Source organism: Canis lupus, chromosome 32, assembly GCF_003254725.2.
Source record: "Canis lupus dingo isolate Sandy chromosome 32, ASM325472v2, whole genome shotgun sequence".
Lineage (NCBI taxonomy): Eukaryota > Metazoa > Chordata > Mammalia > Carnivora > Canidae > Canis > Canis lupus.
In genome coordinates, this window is record NC_064274.1 from 14,965,044 (window position 1) to 14,982,566 (window position 17,523).

Below are 17,523 nucleotides of genomic sequence, written 5' to 3' on the forward strand. Positions count from 1 at the left end.
TCCTGAATTATTTCCTAGAACCTACTAAAAAAATAAAAAGCCCAAATATCAATAAATTGGTATGGATGATAAATTTTGACAAATGTTTTATCAGAATTTGTAGAGATTATCATATATGTTCTTTCTTAAAACTATCAACATGATAAACCTTATAATAGTTTTTCTAAAACTGAATAATCTTTGTACTCCTGAACTTAACCTAAGGTGGGGACATACTATATTTTCTTTAATGTTTTAATATTTTCCAGCTATTTTGTTTGAGATCTTTGCATCAACATTGATAAGACATGTTTGTCTGTAGTAGAGTTTATTGTATGTATTCTTATCTTGTCTGGGTGACAGAACAGTCAGAACAGTGGTATATTCACTTCATACAAATGATTTAGAAGTTGTCCTTTTTCTATGTTTCAGAAAACTTAAGGTAATATTGAAGACATCTGAATACATAGACTTGGGAGGATTGCCCCCTTAGAAATGAACCAGGCCTTGTCTACCATTCTTTTTTAATGATATGCAAATCTTTTCTTTTTTTTTTCTTTTCTTTTTTTAAATAATAAATTTATTTTTTATTGGTGTTCAATTTGCCAACATACAGAATAACACCCAGTGCTCATCCCGTCAAGTCCCGCGCTCAGTGCCCGCCACCCAGTCACTCCCACCCCCCACCCTCCTCCCCATCCACCACCCCTAGTTCATTTTCCAGAGTTAGGAGTCTTCCATGTTCTGTCTCCCTTTCTGATATTTCCTACCCATTTCTTCTCCCTTCTCCTCTATTCCCTTTCACTATTATTTATATTCCCCAAATGAATGAGACCATATAATGTTTGTCCTTCTCTGATTGACTTATTTCACTCAGCATAATACCCTTCAGTTCCATCAACGTCGAAACAAATGGTGGGTATTTGTCATTTCTAATGGCTGAGTAATGTATATTCCATTGTATACATAGACCACATCTTCTTTATCCATTAATCTTTCGATGGACACCGAGGCTCCTTCCACACTTTGGCTATTGTGGACATTGCTGCTAGAAACATGGGAGTGCAGGTGTCCCGGCGTTTCATTGCATCTGTATCTTTGGGGTAAATCTCCAGCAGTGCAATTGCTGGGTCGTAGGGCAGGTCTATTTTTAACTCTTTGAGGAACCTCCACACAGTTTTCCAGAGTGGCTGCACCAGTTCACATTCCCACCAACAGTGTAAGAGGGTTCCCTTTTCTCCCCATCCTCTCCAACATTTGTGGTTTCCTGCCTTGTTAATTTTCCCCATTCTGACTGGTGTGAGGTGGTATCTCATTGTGGTTTCGATTTGCATTTCCCTGAGGGCAAGTGATGCAGAGCATTTTCTCATATGCATGTTGGCCATGTCTATGTCTTCCTCTGTGAGATTTCTCTTCATGTCTTTTACCCATTTCATGATTGGATTGTTTGTTTCTTTGCTGTTGAGTTTAATAAGTTCTTTATAGATCTTGGAAACTAGCCCTTTATTTGATACGTCATTTGCAAATATCTTCTCCCATTCTGTAGGTTGTCTTTTAGTTTTGTTGACTGTATCCTTTGCTGTGCAAAAGCTTCTTATCTTGATGAAGTCCCAATAGTTCATTTTTGCTTTTGTTTCTTTTGCCTTCGTGGATGTATCTTGCAAGAAGTTACTGTGGCTGAGTTCAAAAAGGGTGTTGACTGTGTTCTTCTCTAGGATTTTGATGGAATCTTGTCTCACATTTAGATCTTTCATCCATTTTGAGTTTATCTTTGTGTATGGTGAAAGAGAGTGGTCTAGTTTCATTGCTCTGCATGTGGATGTCCAATTTTCCCAGCACCATTTATTGAAGAGACTGTCTTTCTTCCAGTGGATAGTCTTTCCTCCTTTGTGGAATATTAGTTGATCATAAAGTTGAGGGTCCACTTCTGGGTTCTCTATTCTGTTGCATTGATCTATGTGTCTGTTTTTGTGCCAGTACCACACTGTCTTGATGACCTCAGCTTTGTAGTACAACCTGAAATCTGGCATTGTGATGCCCCCAGCTATGGTTTTCTTTTTTAAAATTCCCCTGGCTATTCGGGGTCTTTTCTGATTCCACACAAATCTTAAAATAATTTGTTCTAACTCTCTGAAGAAAGTCCATGGTATTTTGATAGGGATTGTATTAAACATGTAAATTGCCCTGGGTAACACTGACATTTTCACAATATTAATTCTTCCAATTCATGAGCGTGGAATATTTTTCCACCTCTTTGTGTCTTCCTCAATTTCTTTCAGAAGTGTTCTATAGTTTTTAGGGTATAGATCCTTTACCTCTTTGGTTAGGTTTATTCCCAGGTATCTTATGCTTTTGGGTGCAATTGTAAATGGGATTGACTCCTTAATTTCTCTTTCGTCGGTCTCATTGTTAGTGTATAGAAATGCCACTGATTTCTGGGCATTGATTTTGTATCCTGCCACACTGCCAAAATGCTGTATGAGTTCTAGCAATCTTGGGGTGGAGCCTTTTGGGTTTTCTATATAGAGTATCATGTCATCGGCGAAGAGGGAGAGTTTGACTTTTTCTTTGCCAATTTGAATTGATATGCAAATCTTTTCTAAAAGTCCACTGGAAATCCCTCTTAATGTGTCCTTTAATTCCCATAAAACAAACATAAGAATAAGGAATGAGGTCATTATGATTTATTTAACCTTCATGGAAGTCTTCACAAAAGTACATGGACTCTTGCAAGAGGGCTACAAAATAGCAGGGTTCTGTTTTCCGAAAGAAGGCAGAATGACAGACAGGTCTTGAGTAGTTAACCAACAAGATCTATTATAGAAGAACTGTAATTTTTTTCTCTCTTTAAACTTAATTTATTTTATTTTAGTTAACTTCCATGGAAATTTTACTTTCTTTAACTCCCAGCATACCTGGTCTACTAACTCAAACTTTCAGTAATTTTTTTTCATATCACTTAGGAGTAAGACTTCAGAAAATTTCAGAAGTATGATTAAGACACAAGGATAATCTAGTCAGAAATACTGGTTAGGAAGAAATAAGAATAACTAATAGAATATAATATGCACTACAAGAGAGCTGCATCATTAGCAAAAGTTGATAGGCAGGTATAAAAAGTGTGATAAAAATAGAAAGTAGAGAGAAAAGAAGAAACCAAGATAGAGGACACATAGAGGATGATAGAGACTATGCACAAATTTGGAAGGCACACTTTTTAAGTAGAAGTAAAATGTTTGTCTTATGTTTTTCATGGTTTCTTTTTTTTTTTTCCAAGAACTAGGATCAGAAGGTGCTATTACAGATCTATTATCCCTTATCAGAAACTCATGGGGCCAGATTACTCTAAATTTTAAAAATTTTCACATTTTTAAAAATATACATCTTATATGGACTAAGACTTTCAGCTGAGTTCAGCAGCACCTTTCTTTTCTTTATATTTTTTTAAATGTTTTATTTTATTTATTCATGAGATACACACAGAGAGAGAAGCAGAGAAACAGGCAGAGGGAGAAGCAGGCCCCCTCCAAGGAGCCCGATGCAGGACTTTATCTGGGACCCAGGGATCATTTCCTGACCTAAAGACAGACATCAACCACTGAGCCACCCAGGGGTCTCTCAGTAGCACCTTTCAATGCAACACACTTCTAATACTCCAGCATATCCACATTGTTGGGCTATGAAAAACTATAAGTAGATTTATTTCAGTTCTGATTTGGTAGCTCAGTGCAGGTTTAAATACCAAAATAATTATGGAAAAAAATCAAGTTTTAGAACATTTGGATTTGGGCATAATGAATACAATTATACGGAGAATTCCTTTAGTAGAGAAAAAATTAAGTGGACCACCTTTTAAATTTCTTTTTATTAAAGTGTAATAATAAAATTCTAATATTCAAATAATATAAAAAGTTGAAGTTCAGTTCATTTACCCTCAGAAATAAACAAGGAGTGTGACAGGCAACATTTCTGTCCTTCGTTTTCCATCAATTGGATGAAGAATAGAAGGAGGCCTCGTTATCTTTAGAAAGGTATCACTTAAAAATAGAATGGCTTGCCTAGAAATGAGTAAATTGTTTCATGAAATCTAAAATCCAATATCTTGTTAATTTTGTCTAATTTTAAATGGTAGATGAACCATAAGCAGATAATTAAACTATCTTGGATGAATTACAAATCAATGTATCATTAGTCCTTTGAAAGTCTCGCACAGCTTAGACAATGAGACGTATTTGTTCAGAAAGTTTACATTGTCAGCATTCATCTCACCACTATAAACTTGCTTTGGAGTTTTTCATTATATTTAATAAATATTAGATGTTTAAAAGGTGATTTTTTAAAGAAACAACTCTGATAACCAATTTGCAGGTATGCAAACTAAACTTGATTTTCTCATGGAAATTTAAGTTATAACAATCTAGAAAATGGAACACAATAAATTCCCTAGTCCAGACTTGGTGAGAGTTGTAGTTTCTTTAAATGATCCTAACTGTCCCAAACTTAAAAGGATTTATATGGTACATAATATATTTATAAAAAAGTATAGAGAAAAGAGTAAATGGAAAACAGAAAATGAAGTATATATTTAATTTTACCACAAGTAAAAATCTGAAGTAAAGTTATAGGTATTAACCTAATAATTCATTCATCTGCCAGGACTGGTATGCTTTTCTTAGGTTTGATATCATTGCCTTCAAAAATCTTTTTCTTGAAGTCATATAGTATATTAACTTTTCTGAATAGATAGATGTTAGATAGATGATAGATAGATAGATAGATAGATAGATAGATAGATAGATAGACAGGATTACCACAGCTATATGCTAAACATTACTTGATCTATGTCTGATTAGTTCTGCAAATTAATATGTATTTATATATTTATATAGGTTCAGGGTTGTAATTTATTAATGCTGTAACTCACCATTCAAGTCATTCTTCAAACTTGACACATTTATTCTTTTAATCCTTCTTGATTATCCAATACATGCATAATTCTAATAAGCAAAAATAAAAAAAATAAAAAATGAATGAAATAATTGAATGGCTTAGGCTGTGATATGATCATTCTAAATAACAACGATTAGTTATCAAATTTTACTCAAAGTACTTAACTACAGTTTCAACTGGTAAAATAGTATTTGAAACACAGTTTAGGCAATACACAGAATTTGGAATTTCTTCTGCATTGACTTTATGCACCCAGTAACAGGTAAAGATAAAAATGCCTGTGCTACAGATTAACTACTACTACTGCTCTATCTTAATCTAGAAAGGGAAGAGCAAATAAGATGCGGAAGGAATAAATTACTTCTTACTTCTTCATGGAGAACTTGGAATTTCCTATTTTGGGGACCAAGATGGACACTGGAAATCCTCTACTGCACCAATGTTGATTCAAAACCTTGGGAGCCTCCTGAGTGAAATCTGGAACTGGTCCCCATACATGAAAGGCAAGAAGAAACTGAAGAATGAGGTAAGCTACTCCAGATAACTAAATGGCAAGTTTAGCGAGCAAGGACACTTACATATGAGGCTTGTCTTGGGCAGGCACAAGACGACTAGATCTCCTCACTTGCCCAACAGAATTTTAAAAGCTTATATAGAGGCTTTAACTGAGTTCAGTACCAGTATACCATCCAGATGGTCTCAGCAACACATTACTTTCTCCAGGTTGTGTCCTTGAAAATGGCTTCTACTGTGAGAATGGTGGGTGGAGAGTGCATTCCAAGGACAGTGGAAGGGGTGTGGAGCCTTTGAGTGTCAGGCTCCAGATTGGAGGCCACATTTTCTCAGTAACCTTCAACACTAAGTCACCACACTGAAATTATAGTCACAGGTTTAAAATGTTTATATTTTCTCAAAGGTCTATGTCTAATTTTAACAGAAAACCATCAATATAATTTTTAAAAGTTCTGAGCTGGACCTTGTTCCCTAGAGAAATCGACTGTATTAATGATGACTCTGACACTAGTGACTACAGGCAAGGAAGAGGCAACACAAGAGAATAGCTAGGTCCAGGGTATCAAATAAAAATAACTTGTTTTATAACTAAGTTCTTTACTTACTAGCTATGTATCATGCATGTCTAGGCCTCAATATTATCATCTTTGTAACAGGGATATTAATAGTATAAAGTTCTCTTTAGGATTAAATAAATTAATCAATATAAAAGCACACAGATGAAGTCCTTATATGTAGGAATACTAGCTGATAGAGGGTTTATTAGTTTTATTATTTTCTCATAAATTTAGTATATACTTGCTAATTTATACCTACTGCCAGCATGGAGATTTATCTGCATGTAAATATGTTGTATATCCATATATGCATATGGACAGATATAGAGATCTATGAAATCTATAAAATACAGATGTTAGTATACTAAGATATAACAATATCTTCTAAGCATCTGCTGTTACCTTTTCTTCTGGAACAGGGAAAGAAGCAATGTTGTAAAACAAATATATTAGCAGTGATGGCAAAAAAAATTGGGGGCCATATAATGTTACTTACCTATCATCTTGTACACCATATTCACATTGCTTTTCTACAAAATCTATAAAATCTAGTGGCAAACTCATCATCTAATTATGAAGATTATGTGAGATTACAAATCTAAAATGATTATTTGAAGACATGAAAGTATGTCCTCAATATTGTTTCCATTCCTGCTGTTAATTCTAATCTTCTATTGTGTACATCTAACCTTGTTTTATTTATAGAGGGTTTAAGATATCTCACCACTATTTATATCTTTATGTATTCATAGCCCATACTAATGCATGTGTGTGTTTCAGTAACTGGCTACAGAAGTCAATGGAGGATTTCTCCAACCTCAAAATTTCTGAGCAATACAGATAAATAGGTATCAAAATTTCTGAGCAATACAGATAAATAGGTAGATAGATATATTTGAGTAGGTGTTGTGCCCAAGATTGTGAATCCTAGAAACCACCAAGGAGCCGACACCGATACAAGTACATGAGGGTTTATTACAAGCTGGAGCTTGGATCCAAATATACTCGACACAGCGGAGCAGGGACTTGGACCCCGAGATGGGTTCCAGCTGTGTTTTATGGGGCTGGTCTAGGGGATTTTCAGAAGGGGTGGAGGAATTTTGTTCATTCCGATATGGGGGAAAGGTGGGGGAGTTTCTTAAGACCTCTTTCCCTTCCAACACAGGACTTTCTGTCTCTGTCAAGGGCATTTTGAGTTGTTTTCTTTCTGATTTGGGAGTTCTCTTTCAAGGGCGTGCTGCAGTCTGTTTTCTGTAAAGTTTCTTATTCACAGGGGCCTGAGATGGCTGTACTTGTGCTAATGCTAAACTTGAGGTGGAATGGCCTAATTTTCTCGGCCTCCACAGTAGGTAGGTAGATAAATAGATTATACGGATGGATACAGAAATAATGTTTCCTATCATTTTAAAATTTTGGTAAGATTATATTATACTCCAGAATCCTATTGAAAGTTTTACTAACTCTATTAAATATAGCCAATTAGATTTCCTAATAACTAAGAGAACAAACTGTATTGGTGCTTACTTTTTCACACACAGTGTCTTCTGAGAAAGAAATTCCTCAATAGCAGATGCTGTTTTTTGTATTAAACACTGAATATTATGTATGAACATGCAGAATTCACAAAGAGATTGTTCTATAAGCATTATATTAACTTTTTATATCTTGACCATTATTTCTAATGCTAATGCAGTTGCTGCTTTACAAATAATTGCATTTGAACTAATATAAAAGACCATAACACTTATTGTGGAAAGTGGCACTTCATGAAGAAATGGTTGATGTCAATAACAATTTAGTTGAAAAATATGGTTACTAAATCATTTCATTTAATGTGTGCTTAATTGTGTTTAAAATCTTGTGTGATCTTTGAATACTTTGAGACCTCAAAAGACTAAGAAAATAAGCTGAGAGAAATATCTAACAATGAAAAAAATAACAACTTGAAGGAAAATTAAAATGTAAGGGAAGCTTTACTAAGTTTAACTTGACTTTAGACATATTTTTCCACAAACCTTAAAATTTTCTTAAATTAACATTTGATGTGCTACAGAGTAATTTTATACTGAAATTTATACACATGCAATTAAATTTCATTAAATTGCAATTAATTGTAATGTACAATTATATGGTTTAAGAAAGAAAACCCTTAATGATTTTTGGTGTTTATACTTTCTGAAGACTCAGCTTTTTTAAAATTCACCTCTAAGTATGTGGATTTTTTGTTAATTGTTTCATTTTTGAGAATTTGTAGGAGTCCCTGTTACTAGATCTCTACTACTTTCTATATCTCACATATATATTCTTATTAATATGGAAAGTAACATATCTCCATATTTTGTACCTCTACAACCTATGTCCTGGACACTTTGTTTCTTATTTTTTGCTGAATATATTTTTACTACATTCCAAAGAAAATGAAGATTTAACTGAGAGATTGTATAAACAGAGAAAAAAAAAGCAGTGGGCTAGGTTAGCTTGTATTATTAATAATATTCTTCGTAGCAATATTTTTAATTATTTTCAGTCTACTTGAAATGATGGAAACTATGACATGACAGCAAAGAATAAACTCCCTCTAAAACTTAAGCCACCAAATTTGTCCTGGAGCAAATCTGGGGAAACTCCTATTTGTGGTTATTAAGGGAAACTTTTCTTTGTGAATATTTTGTTTGTGTGCTGAATACTATAATGAAAATGTTGTTAACTGTTCCTGGGGTTTTTTGCTATTCCCTGTATATTGTTAACAATGGTTTTATGGTAACATTCATTATTATAGAACTTTTAACACCACATGTTTTCCTTCCCAAGAGAACATATTTTTTTGATGTTGTAGCTACATAGATATACAGCTGCTTCTAAATTTGATTGTATAGAGGAAATCTTAACTCTGTCGTTTTATATAACCTTGGGTAAATTATTCAATGCCTCTAAGTTTCATCATCTCTTTTTATAAAATGAGGTATTAATAATAAAGCTCATAAAAAGATTTTGAGATTATTACATAAAAATGCTTGTTAAATTCTGCCACATAGGATGTACTAAAAAATGTTAATTGTATAATATGCTTTATAAAACATTATATATTGCATTAATTTTATCTATATAATATCTAATATAAAATGTTATTTTTACCTTATTCAACATTATTATGGTAGTCCTTTTATAATGTAGAAATCATATATTTGGATCTTTGATTTTGACTAATCCCTTGTGAGCTAACCTGGTCTTTCCCAGTAACCTTCTAAGAAAAGTTGTATGAGTTACATAACAAAGTTACAAAGTGACTATTTAAGTAGTGTTACTATTCAGCAGTCCCCCACAAAAAGAAATCCTTCTAACAGAAATTACTTATAGCTAACAAAAGGAGATAAGTCCTGTGTGAGATTTGTACTTCTGCCCCTATTAGTAAGGGATCCTTATAGTAAATAAAAACATCCTAGATGTTTATACAGTAAAAGCAATCTAGGGAAAGTGAATAACATTCCTTATAATTGCTCTTTTAATTTTCACTTTAGGCCAGTGTAAATCAGATTGAAAAAAGGAATCTGAAGAAAACGAGAGATAATTTGGATTATTTGTGTTGTGTGCTTTACTTCCAGATTGTAGTCTTGTGGTTAATATCATAGAAACAAAATCTAGAGAAGAACGAAAACTTGATTTGAAATACCTCACCATCATTATTTTATATACCATTTATATACCATTTTGTAGTCTCCATATTGTTATATTTTTTCTATGACTACCACACATACTAGGTAATGTGCTCTGAGAAAATAATGGTTGTAAAAATATAGATATACCACTCTTTATTCTACCTGAAGTATAATATTGATTAGATTCTAGTGCACAGTATTTTAGCTCCCCAGAAGTATGACAACTACAATCATGAATTTTAGTATGGGTTATAAAGGGATACTATATAAACTTCTCACTCAAAAATTGTTCCTCAGCAATATATATCTTTGATGTAAGCACCTAAATAACACTTTTCCATGTCAGTTGTAACATTCTCCTCAAGGATCAGGGTCAAGTACTAAAAGCTGTGGTGATAAAAGGTAATTCCTATTACTCTGAAAGGCTATAGTCATCACTTATATTTTTAATCATGAATAAACTGAGTTGTAAACCAAAAAGATATGTAGTTCAATGTCAATTTTTCTTTGTTTGACCTACTCAGATTCACAAGAACATTTCTAGCTCTGGCTTTATAAAATCTGGATAAAGGAAAGCACCATCTATAGTAGGTTATAGAATTATTTTACTTAGATCAAACAAAACCATAAAGCTTCAGACATAATATTTGGGAATAAAGCAATTCAGACTGACTATACTTTAGTGCTCTGAAATTTTAACACATTTTCTTTGAACTAATAGTAGGATTTCTTTTGTATTATTAGTTTTGTTTTGATTTAGTTTGTGTTATGTATGTTCTCAGTTCTCTTAGGTGCCAGTCTTAAATGTTGGGTGTTTACCACTGTTGGCAGGAATGCCAACTGCTGTAGCCACTCTGGAAAACATTACAGAGGCTCCTTAAAAAAATAAAAATAGAACTACCCTATGACCCAGCAATTGCATTACTGGGTATTTATCCAAATGATACAAAAATAGTGATTCAAAGGGTACATGCACTTCAGTGTTTATAGCAGCAATGTCCATGATAGCTAAAATATGAAAAGAGCCCAGATGTCAATCAACAGAGGAATGGACAAAGAAGATATAGTATTTATATACAGTGGACTACTACTCAGCAATCAAAAAAAGAAATCTTGCCATTTGCAATGACATGGATGGAACCAGAGAATATTCACTAAGTGAAATACATCAGTCAGAGAAAGACAAATACCATGTGTAGAATTTAAGAAACAAAACAGACAAACATAGAGGAAGGGAAGAAAAATAAAATAAGATGAAAACAGAGATGGAGGCAAGCCATAAGAGATTCTTAACTATAGGAAGCAAACTGAGGGTTGCTGGGGGGTAGAATAGTGAAGGGATGGAGTAATTAGGTGATGGGCATTAAGGAGGACATTTGATGTAATGAGCACTGGGTATCGTACACAACTGATGATTCACTAAATTCTACCTCTGAAACTAATAATACACTATATGTTAACTATTTGAATTTAAATAATTTTTTTTTAAAGTTGGGTGCTTAATGTAAGTTACGAACCTTCTATTTCTCAGGAAGGAACTCCAGGTTTTGAGTTCCCCCAGATTGTGGGTTGGTGTGCTGGGGTGGGGATTATGGCAAGAATCTCTAGCCCTTTCCTACCTACTTTGAGGTCCTTTCCTTCTTTTTGCAGGTTGTGAAAGTGTTGCTTTGCCAGTTTTCAGGTTTTGTCAGAGGAAATTGTTCCATATATAGCTTTAGATTTGTCATGTTTGTGAGAGGAAGTTAGCTCATGATTTTGAACAGGAATGCTGTATGTTCCCAGTTATAATACAAACTTTTACATTACTTTTACATTGTCTAAAATCATGTGGTTACATGAAAGCATTGGTATTGGAAGGGCTAAAAACTTAGAAGACTGCTTTTCTCCTGTCAAACTCACTGCAGAGACGAGAAGCCTAGCTAGGTATTTTACTGGTAGGAGAAAATTCTTTTGCAGATTTGGAGCTGATTATAAGCACATTTTTTGAGAATTTTATATAGATTTTATGTTACAAATTAGGGCCAAGTTGTAAAGACAGTTACCAGATTTCATACAGCAAATTTAATTTCTTCCTCTCTGGCAATTTTAATTTACTCTTGTTTTTATATCATTGTTATGCAAAAAAGTTCTATTTCTTAATACTGGACATGTCCACTCCTTAGCATGTGTCCGTTTTATGTCATCTTTGTGTCTTTTCTCTTTCATCACTATAACTAACAGCTCTTGCAAATTGAAAAAAAATAGTTCATTATTTTTATACATATGTACTTAAAGACTACATTTATTTCATTACTGTAGATTTATATTTTAATTCATAGATTACTAATGGGTTAAACTTTTTCATTTAACATAAACTTTTTACCACCCCACAACTCGCTAAACTTGTAGAAACAGGATATTCAACAGATACCTATATTCTAGCCTACTCACAAAATATTTCATATTGTAGAAAAATCTAAAGATGTGCATTTTTCTTGCTAATCAATTTGTTAGTATGGCTACCTGGATTTTTGGTGGTTGACCAGCTTTTTGAAAATAAACATCAAGAATACAATAGTACGTTAAGTTCTACATTACATATTACGTAAGTAATATGAGTACAATAGTACAATACAATAGTACAAGAGTACAATAGTACGTTAAGTTCTATTACATATTACTTGAAATTCTAGTCATGGCCTCTGGTATAATATGTCTCTCAATACTCTACTTTTGTTAGAATTGTCTTAAGTTATATGTCATTAACGCATCAAGATGATTAGTAGATTTCTAAAACTCAAATTTATTATCTACTTTGTCAAGTTTGTTAAGTTTATGAAAGAAATATTTGTTGTAAGGAACTATCTCTATGGAGTGACATAATAACATTTATTTAACACCTCTGTTTGAGAACAATTACATTTATATTTTCTCATTTGATATTTTCATTAACCTTAAAAATCTGGACTTAATTTTATGCCATCATTTAGAGGAGAAAACAGAAATAATAGAAGGGCAAAGTAAACCAGAAGAACATTGGTAAAATTGCAGTTGTGGCAGCCACAGTAGTGCACTGTTCAGAATTCACTTCAGGAGAGACCTTCTGCAAGGAGAGTAGGTGAGCTGACAGCCTCTACCTCTACAGTTGGGAAGGACACCCAGTGCTCCTTACATCAAATGTCCTTCAGCTCTACCTTCTGGATTCACTTTACCTTTTCTGCTGGGGCCAAGGCCATTCTCTCTCTGAGTGTTCCAGCCAGTGACTGAGCCCAGTGAAATTCCGAGAGTTAAGCCATCCCTGCCCAATCTGGGACTGTTCTAAGGTGATCTTTGTCCTGGGACTCCCAGTTGGCCTGTCTGAGACTTTCTCAGAGCTACATTGTGCTTAGAGGCTCTCTCTACTGAATGTTCCTTTATTTTCTTCTTTAATGAGCATCAAACCAGCATTGCAGGCTTCCAGCTCTGCCTGACTACTCCCTACTCCCCTCTTCCTCTACTCTATCCTACACAGGATTACCCCAGGGAATTCCTTTGAAAGTCCAATCCTGTGCTGACGTCTGCCACGTGGAGGACCTCAGTTGATATAGTGGCTAAACCTTCATGGATAGTAGAGATAAGCTCACGTTGGTAGGAACTAGTGGTAATTGAGAAACTTGTTTGTCTAAAGTATTAAATGCCTTTCCTATTCTGTGATTGAAGTATAAAGATTTCTGATTCTAAAAATGGTAAAGAAACATTTTGCAGGGGATCCCTTGGTGGCTCAGTGGTTTAGCGCCTGCCTTTGGCCCAGGGCACGATCCTGGAGCCCCGGGATCGAGTCCCACGTCAGGCTCCCGGCATGGAGCCTGCCTCTCCCTCTGCCTGTGTCTCTGCCTCTCTCTCTCTCTATGTCTATCATAAATAAATAAAATATTAAAAAAAAGAAACATTTTGCAGACTGACCTAAGTACAGGGAACATCTAGAAAAATTAGACCAAAATTTGAAGAAAAAGATTGAAGAAACCAGAAAACTAGTTAAATATCAAGGACTGTAAGACCAGATCTAGAAAGAAATGAAAAACTAGATAAGATCAAAATTCTGAGAATTTCTATAGTTGGTGCATTTCAGAAAGGAAAAATGGAACAAAGGTGGAGATATAATCCTACAAATTAGCTATTCAATTTCAAGATAAATACTGCTTATTATGAAAAGCTCAAAGATCAGATTTCATACTTCAATGTGTAATAATTGTGTGTGACTTTAGGTAAGCTAGTTAACCTGTTACATTTTTCTCACTTTAAAATGGTTGTACTGCAATATACTACCTTATGAGTGTATCATGAGGCTATATTAATATACACTGTACTCTGAGAAGATTGTCCAATGTACACCAAACACTAAAATTTTGTTAAAGATCTAAAATAAGAAGCACAATTCACACACACACACATACACACACACATTTTCCAGAAATCACTAGTTCATTTACAGTTATTATTTTCAAAAAAAATGTTTCTTTCAAATGACTTTTGAGGTTAACCTACAAAACTTCATTGATATCTATTGTTGGATGAAAGTACAAGATGTAGATACTCAAAATATTTGGGCTATATTTTTGGAAACAGTTTATTCTGTGAAGTAGTACATCAGAAATATTTCAAGTGGCTGCTGATTAATTTGTATATTTGAATACACAGGATTTGTAAAGCAGATTTAAATATAAGGTAACCAATTAATTATGGGATATGACTTGAACATACTAAACACCATTGTTACTCAATTTGAGATTAGGATCTTCTGGATATTTTACTGTATTTTGGAAAAAACACTGTGCTTTCCTACATAAATATATTCTGTTGGAGTGGCTTTACATATTCTTTAACAAAGCAATGCGTTAAAAACTGTAAAATGCTTAAATGTCTGTTTTCTACTCAATTTATATTATAATATTGATTTGATAATGGATGGTTTCTTAAGAATGTACCTATCTAATTGCAATGAAACAGAAGATATATAGCATTTTTCAGTTTTAAATATCAAAAATATTAATAATTTCCTGCAATTACCCTATTAAGTCAGCATTTTCATTATGCAAATAATACAATGAATCATAGAAATTGAATCATATAAATAAATTTTTAAAAGTATGAATAATAAAAAAATGAATGATTGTAGTGTTTAGTAAATGTTTTACCATTGTAAAGTTTCACTGTTTACTGGGTAATAATAGTGGAGTTGACTAAACCTTTTCTCATATTAAAAAAGTAATGATTTGGGCAGCCTGGGTGGCTCAGTGGTTTAGCACCACCTTCAGCCCAGGGTGTTGTCCTGGAGACCCAGGATCGAGTCCCACATCAGGCTCCCTGTGTGGAGCCTGCTTCTCCCTCTGCCTGTGTCTCTCCCTCCCTCCCTCTCTCTCTCTCTCTCTCTCATGAATAAATAAATAAAATCTTAAAAAAATAAAAATAAAAAAGTAATGATTTATGACATTATTAATTGTCTAAATTCCATTTGGACAGATGCTGCATTTCATTTTGAAATTAATTTTCAATAAGTTTGCAGGGGTTTCAGAAATCATAATTTATTTTTATCTGCATACCATATTTGGTCAGCTGGCTATTATTTCCTAGCCTGTTGGCACTGATAATTTGGATCAGTTTGCATTTCAAACCACTCAGGCACTTAATAGCTTATAAATGTTTACACTGGGACCAAAATAGGGAAGAAAACAATTTTTGAAGGAAAATATCAGTTTGTATACCAGCCATGGACAATACTCAGTAATGTTGGCTTCATTTTTTATTATTAGTTTCCCTCTCTCTGTTGTTGAAGCCAAGTCCTCATACAGACTCCCTTTCCATACCAGTCTAGCGTTTTGCTAAATAAACTTTCGTATGATGTATCTTTGTGGGAAAAATAAAAACTATCTGAAGGCATAAAAGTGCCCATAGATTGTTATATTTATTAACTTGTCCCAGTATCTCTGCCCTCAGTTGCCTCCCATAATGATTCTGAGTATTGCTATGCAAATTGCTTTGGCTAATAGAAAAGTAGCAAGAAGGACACAAACAGAAACTTGAAAAATGTTTCAGCATTGGAATTTGCCTCTTCTTGATGCTTTTGAAATAGTGCTCCCCCTCCCATCTGTGAAGAAACCTGGGGTAGCCTGTTGTCTGAGAGAAACAATGATCATATCACTGCCATAAGCCCCACTGATATGTAGCTTCCATTGCCAGGCATAAGTATGAAGCTATCCTAGATCAATTAGCCCTAGATGACCTGCCACAGACCACAGATGTCAAGGCAAGCCCAGTTGAGGTGGCTTACATCAGCAAAACTAGCCAAACTGTACACCAATTCATAGGAAATGATACATGAATGTTGTTTAAGAAATTGGATTTTGAAGTGATTTGTCACGCAGCTAAAACTAATTGATACAACATAGTTTATATGGTAAGTCATGAAAAAGTTTCACCCATTGGGCCTGTTTCTAATATCCCAAAGCAAATATTCATTAAGTGGTTTAAATAGTGACATGCAGGCTTTTTTTTTTTTGTTTGTTAAGGAAATACATTGGAACTTTATGTATTTAAGGAAGCCAGGAGATGATTTTGAAATCTTGCTTTTAATGAATATCATTGGCCAGTATAATTAAATACTTGCAATATCCTAATGATGTATATATTCACATCAAATGTTTGTTTAAATGCATTTTTGTATTCCTTTAGATATTAAGTGAATTTTACTTTTGTTGAAAATCTAAAGTAATTTAAAATAATTCTTCCACTTCTACATCTGACCATTTCATTTCATATTCAATGCTACTGAAAAATAACATTAAGCAGAAAAAGAGCAGACTTTCCTTTTTTAAGAAGAGAAAAGGTAGCTATTAGTAAATTTCCCATTAGAAAATTTTCCTGGGTCTAAGGTCAGAAGGGAACCTATTGACAGAAAATTGCACTGTGGTTTATTGGTGGAAATTTACTTTACTTTTCAATTTACTTTATGTGTAAGTTTATTGCTTTATTTTCTAATAGCAAGAAAAGGACCAAAACTATAACATAAGTATGTAACATAAGTATATAAGTATTATATTATGATATATTGGATAGTTTATAAATATAAAACTACCAGCAAACCCTGGTAATTATATATTAATAGTAGATTTCCCAACTGCAAAAAATAAAAAAGAATCCTGGTAGAATTTTTAAGTCAAATGTGATAAGGGAAGGAATGAAAGCTCTAATGTAAACAGGTTTTGGAGCCAAGTATGCATCCTGAGAACAATGTTTCAAGTACAAGCACAGAATTATAAAGTCCTTTTTCTAAGGGCTCAAAGGGTAAAGTTTTAATATAATTCTTATAATGTTTTCATTTGCAATTTTTTACTTGTCTTTCACTTTGTAACCAAGTAAGCAATAAATCTGGGAACTTATGCCAGAAGACCAAAAAAGTGATAAACTGATTTAATTAGAACAATTTTAATCTCAATTTTTAAAAAATATTTTATTTATTTATTCATGAGAGATACAGAGAGAGAGGCAGAGACACACGCAGAGGGGAAGTAGGGTCCACGCAGGGAGCCTGACGTGGGACTCCATCCGAAGTCTCCAGGATCACACCCCGGGCTGAAGGCGGCGCTAAACCTCTGCACCACCAGGACTGCCTTAATCTGAATTATCTTATTTTATTATTTTTTAATCTGAATTATTTTAAAAGTGAAACTATAATCATAGAGTATTTTCATCATCAAATTACATCTCCATTTTTCTCCACTTCCCAAATATTTTAAAAAGACAACCCTCAGGCTGAAAGTATTTGCAAATCATATATTTGATAAAGGGTAAGGGGTTAATACCTAAAATGAAAAAGGAACTCCTACAGTTCAATAGCAAAAACAAAACAAAAT

General features: G+C 33.7%; 1 long non-coding RNA gene across 1 annotated transcript in view; it reads right to left on the minus strand.

Annotated features, from left to right (window-relative positions):
• The window catches only part of LOC112647282 (uncharacterized), a 168,483-nt gene that overhangs the window by 56,112 nt on the left and 94,848 nt on the right, over nt 1–17,523 (minus strand). Inside the window, exon 3 of the long non-coding RNA XR_003128222.3 lies at nt 4,904–4,976. This is a non-coding gene — a long non-coding RNA (uncharacterized LOC112647282). The remainder of the gene's footprint in view (nt 1–4,903; nt 4,977–17,523) is intronic.